Consider the following 6,000-nt stretch of genomic DNA (forward strand, 5'->3'; position numbering starts at 1 on the left):
CTAAGAGCTATGCTCTTGGTTTTGTGCCTTATTCCCACTTAGAAAATTCCCTCCAAGTTCAACACAGAAAACGTCTGCAAACCTACATGGGTCTGTTGAAAATAATGTTTATACAGGCTTTTGCAGGTTTTTGTTTCATTAAAAGGGACCTGAAAAAAAGTTTGGGGCTGTAAACTTATATTACTGATGTTTTCCCTTCTGATGTTCAATGCTGGTAACTGTGTTAAGTGCAGAAACAGAAAGGTTTAGGGGGGGAAAAAAAAAAGAAGAACCTTTGATAGCAATGGAACAGATTAGTCAGAAGTGCTGCTCGAGTATGATTTATAAGCAACGTATCTAAATCATTATGGGTTTATTATCTGATAATAAATGACAAATCGATACTGTGAACTGGAGCCCGAATAAAGTTTATTTCACGGACACCTACATACCAGCCATATCACCAGGCCTCACATGAAACAGAACTTTGTTCTCTGAATCAGTTTTCCCCTGAACTTCTCAGCATCCTTTACAGCAGGATATTTAGACTCTGAAATGGAAAAAAAAAAAAAAAGAAAAAAAAAAAAAGAAAAAAAAGAACAAAAACCAACCCTGAACCAAACCCCACACTCCTTATTTGGGTTTCTTTTTAAACTTTAGTCCATAAAGGAGAGCTAGAAGGCCAAACTCGCAGTCTCTTTCCATCACTGCACACACATCTCAGCAGTCTTTTCCCTCCTAAAGCAGTCACAACCACCCAGAGGTAACCGTGTACAATCTCGAGGCCATTTCCTCTCCTCCTGTCCTGTGTTCCCTGGGAGCAGAGCCTGAGTTCCCCTGGCTGCCCCCTCCTGTCAGGGAGTTGTGCAGAGCCAGAAGGTCCCCCCTGAGCCTCCTTTTCTCCAAGCTGAACACCCCCAGCTCCCTCAGCTTCCTCTTCACAAACTGTAATCTGGCTTGAGTTTAATTTATTGCGTGACCCACCCTTGCCTTGTGTCTTTTGGGTTCTCCAGGTAGAGCCTTACCTCAGCCTCTTCTTTCCTCACAGGAAATACAGATTAATATGCAGAGCTTACAGAACCCTGCTGCTGCTGAGGCCCATAAAGCACCAGGGCTTGCTGTGTATCAAACATCCCTGTGTCTGGGGAGGGGGGAGTGGTGTTTTAGCCTGGAGTTTTCAGACTTTTTGGCAGAACATGGAGATATCTGATGGTCCAGACTCTCTCGCAGCACCTGCAAGGAAAGACGGTGGGACTGTTGTGTAGGATTTCCCTGCACATCATGTAGAGCTTGGCAGCCTGGAGCTTCAGGGGCTCTGTGGGGGTAGGCAAAGGGATGTGAGCTCACGTCACTCCCCATCCTGACGTGCTCCTGGGTGCACACAGACTCCCCCCTTCGAACTGCCAAGCCTGAGTAATGTCACTTGGTGATGTTCTGGTGCCTGCACAGTTACCAGCTCCAGCTATGCACAGTGGTGACAACTGCAGATGCCACCCCTTCTTGTGGGTGTGACAGCACCGCCTTCATTGCGTGTGGAGGCAAAGGCAGACTGAAAACAGCGACGTGGGCTCAGCCCCTCCTGCCACAGAACAGGCAGCTCAGCCCAGGACTCCAGCTGCCTCATAGTGCACATTTGAAAGAACTTGAACTGCTGGTCTGACAACAAAATGCACTTTCCAAAGGCTGAGCTGCAACACAGAGGCTTCCAGGTTAAACTGGGGGAGTTCCATGAGTAAATCTCCAGCTTAGGTTTCAATTCTAAGCCTCTGCTGTGTCACAGCAGAGCCTGTTTGTATGATGAGGTGCAAAAGCAGCACCCAGAAGGCATGATCAGGCTGAAACAAAGACACCTATTGACATAAATGAATGTCTGTGAGTGGTTATCCCAGACTGCAGCAGGAAAAAAGATGTCATTGAAACATTTAAACTCACAGGCTGAAATTTATTTATCTATTTGTTTAGTCCTTCCCTATTGTGCTCTATTCTGCCATACAGACATAGCCTGCCTTCCTCCAGGTCTAGTAGAGCTCCTGTCTCTTACCCTCATGTCTGAAAAGTCTGGGGTTTTGGGTGTCATTTTAAACTATGGGTCTGTGAGCACATAGCAAAGAAGGGCACCAATTCCAGGATGCAGTTGGAAGGGTAAAAATAAAAAGACTTGCCCAAGCCCATCAGCAGGCCAGGGGCTGGAAGACTGCTCAGCACTTCTATCCCTCAGCACAACACTATTTCTGTAGGTGTGTGGGTTTGGGCTGGGACAGAGCTCATTTCATTCACAGGAGCGACCATGGATTTGTGCTGGAAACAGTGTAGATAACAGGGATGTTAGCAGTGATTACACAGCATCTTTTCTGCTTCTCACCTCATCCCAGCAGCCAGCAGGGTGCACAGGATTTGGGAGGGGACACAGCTGGGACAGCTGACCCCAATTGACCAAAGGGATTTCCCATATGGCATCATGCTCAGTATATAAAGCTGGGGAAAGAGGGAAGGGGGGATGTTTGGAGTGCTGGTGTTTCCCAGGTCACAGTTACATGTGATGGAGCCCTGCTCTCCTGGAGATGGCTGAGCACCTGCTGCCCAGGGGAAGCTGTGAGTTAAATCCTTCTTTTGGCTTTTCTTGTGTGTGCAGCTTTTGCTTTGTCTATTACAGTGTTGTTATCTCAACCCACAAGTTTTCTCAGTCTTACTCTTCTGGTTCTCTTCCCCATCCCCCAGGTGTGAGGGAGTGAGTGGCTTTGTGGGGCTGAGCTGCTAATGGGGTTAACCATGACAGCAGGCTGATTGCTGATACCTCATGGATTTGCAGGATGTTGCTTCACAAACTGTGTCTTGGTTTTGAAAGACAGGTGTCTGCTAAGGAAGGCAGAAGCCTCCCTTGGAGTGGCAGATATAACCCCTTTTCCTCTGAGTTATTATAAGTTTGAAATCAAGGGCCTTTAGGCAAAGATGTGGGAAATAGGAATAACAGTTCTTTACTATAGATATATATAAAAAACCAGTCCAAACAAACAATAAGAGTAAGAGCAGTAAGAGCAAACAATCCCAAACCCAGTCCCAGCCTTCTCGGCTGTCGGGCCCTTTCCCCTCGGGTGCAGTTCCGCTCGCAGCCGGCAGGGGCGCTGGCGGCTCCCGGTGAGCAGGGCAGGTGCGATGGTTCCCCCGCGGCTGCAGGGGGCGCTCCGGAGCGAGCTCGGGGAGCACGCGGCACCGGTGCCCTGGGATCCCGGGAAGGGATGGGACAAAGGCTTCACAAACCCCTGGGCAGCCGGTCCTGGACTCCCGGAACAGCAGGCTGGAGCGGCACGGACGAGCACAGACCCCAGAGGACAGATGAGATCTATCCAAATGGGGAACCCCCCCCCGGAGGTCGGGCAGGCAAGGGAAGCACGGCTGCAGCGTAGCGAAAGCTCGAAGCAGCAGAGGGGCAGGGAAAAAGAGCTTTGGGATCCCGGCGTTGTTTCCAGCAGAAAAGAAAAAAACGGCCGAAGAAGAAGAAACAGCAGCTCCTTTCTCTGCAGCTTCTCTCTCCGGACGCTGAGAGCGAACTGACCCCACACCCAGGTGAAACAAAAGGGTAGTCAGGTCTTTTGTTTGCTCTCAAGCACCCAGAGATTTATTGTCTTAGAATGGGGGAAAAATTCCTTTAACAGGAAAAAACTAGACCTCTTAAAACCCCAACAAACTGTCAAACCTGAGTCCAGATCCATCAGTTCCCTTTTTTCCATGTATTCCAGAGCTCTTTCTGTAAATACACACACATGTAGAGTTAGGCATCCCTTGGCCATTAATGCATTTATTTAATGTCACAGTGCCTTTGGATAAAGATTTTCTTTCTGCTTATGAAATTGGAAGCAAAGCTGTTGTAAAAGTGTGACCATCTGTAAGTTCTGTAGATTGAATGGACAAAAGGTGGCTTTGATCACACTCCTTACAATCCTTCCAGAAGATATTTGAATTAATATGAAATGGCAGGAATAAACTACAATGAGCACTCCCTTCCACAAAACTCCAGTGCTCTCTGGCCTTATTTCTTTACAAGTATGTGACATCTTTATATTTTTCCCCAGGAGGCAGAAATGCAACTATGAATGAATTTTTCTTGAAAATGTCAAGATTCAGAAACTCTCATCACATTGGCCTCAGGATGGATTAGTATAACAATGCAGATGATACAGCCCCCAAATGATGATGCTTGCATAGAGGGGGCGTTAAACTAAAGAAAAGCTTGATGTACAAGGATCCAGCTTGAGCAACAAACAGTGAGTCAGACTGAGCAGTAAGATCAAATATTGCTTGGATGGAATTAACACACTGGAATTAGTCCAACCTGGAACATTTGCTACCAGTGAACTGCAGCAGTGGAACTGGAGAAGGAGGGTTACGTGTGAGGCAGGGTGTTAACAGGAGTGCCCTGTGTTGTGTGGATCTTGAATGTGGAAAGACAAGGAAGTAGAAATAAGAGCAGTATAGAAGAACAAGAAGTCCTTTTCAATCCTAAGTGTATCATCACTGAGAGGTTTCAGTAAAGAATCCCAGGATGGGTCAGGCTGGAAGGGACCACAGTGGCTCATCTGGTGCCACCTCCCTGCTCCAGCATCCCAGAGTACAGGGCACAGGATTGTGTCCAGACTGGAGTATCTCCTGTGAGGAGACTCCACACCCTCTCTGGATGTTCTGTTCAGGGCTCGGTCACTGCACAGGACAGAAGTTCTGCCTCCTGTCCAGGGGGAACTCCCTGGGATCAGTCCCTGCCCGTTCCTCTGGTGCCATGGCTGGGCCCCCCGGAGCAGAGCCGGAGCCCTCCCTGCACACAGGGACACACAGGGCTGAGGGCCCCTCTCAGCTGGGGCTCCTCTCCAGGCTGAACAGCCCCAGCTCCCTCAGCCTTTCCCTGTCAGGGATGCTCCAGGCCCTAAATCATCTCCACAGCCTCCACTGGCCCTCCTGTCAGGTAAATTGTAATAATAGACAAACTTGCACCATTTACATCAATAACATTGCACACAGTTTATCCTGCTATGCTGAGTAATTGACGTTGGCTCTTGATTTTTCTTCTGTTAAAAATTGTTCTTACATAAACATGCAGCTAGTATTGCTCATGAACTGAGCATCAGAGCTAATTAACTGTCTGGAAACTGGATGTCTCAGTTCTCCGAGGGCTGGGATTTTATGATCTGAGAAGCTCTTCCCTGGGACATTTCAAAGAAACAGTGTTTAGCAAGAGAAGCTTGAAAGCCTTCCAGCACAAATCTTTGTGCTTTGTCCCTTGCACACACACACACACACACACACACACACGAACCCTCCCCCCAAAACCTAAAAGAAAACCCCAACCAAAACTGAGATGGTCTCTAAGAACCCTTCCATCCTAAGGGTTCTAAGTGTGATTTTAAGTGTGCTGAACAAGAAGGGGACAGCAGATGGCCATTGTGCTTTGAACCAAAGCCATGCACTAGCAGGACTAGGAAAGAAACTGAGCAGTGTAAATTACACAGACAACTGAACTGGTTTTCTCTCCCTTCTCTCTTCCTCTGTCTTGCTCTGATAAACCCCAGACCCTTCTAACAGGTAGTTCTAACACTGCACTTTCTGCTGTGCAACATCACAGTCCTCAAAACCACTCTTTCAATGCACACACACTCCTTCCCACAGGGAGAACTGATTTGAGCCCCTCAGGCCTCTTTTACTGGATTGATGGACTTATTTTCATTTATCTTACATTAAAATCAGCTGTCTCAACTTCTGGGGTTTTTTTCAAATCCTGAAAATTGCTTCTTACTTTACGAAAAGAAGATGGTGTGCATATGTCTCATTAAATAGCTGGAAAAGACATTTAAATACATGTATTGATCCTTAGTTCTGCTTTGTTCCTGTCCACTTGAGGAACTGTTGGCACATTTGAGCAGCTAAATGCCATTATTTAAATGGAGACTTGTGTGGCCTGGAACTATGGAAGCAGCTCTGTTGAAACCTTACAGTTTGCAGTATTTCTGTTGCACTCCAACAGGACAAGCCTGG

Source organism: Aphelocoma coerulescens, chromosome 1A, assembly GCF_041296385.1.
Source record: "Aphelocoma coerulescens isolate FSJ_1873_10779 chromosome 1A, UR_Acoe_1.0, whole genome shotgun sequence".
Taxonomy (NCBI): Eukaryota; Metazoa; Chordata; class Aves; order Passeriformes; family Corvidae; genus Aphelocoma; species Aphelocoma coerulescens.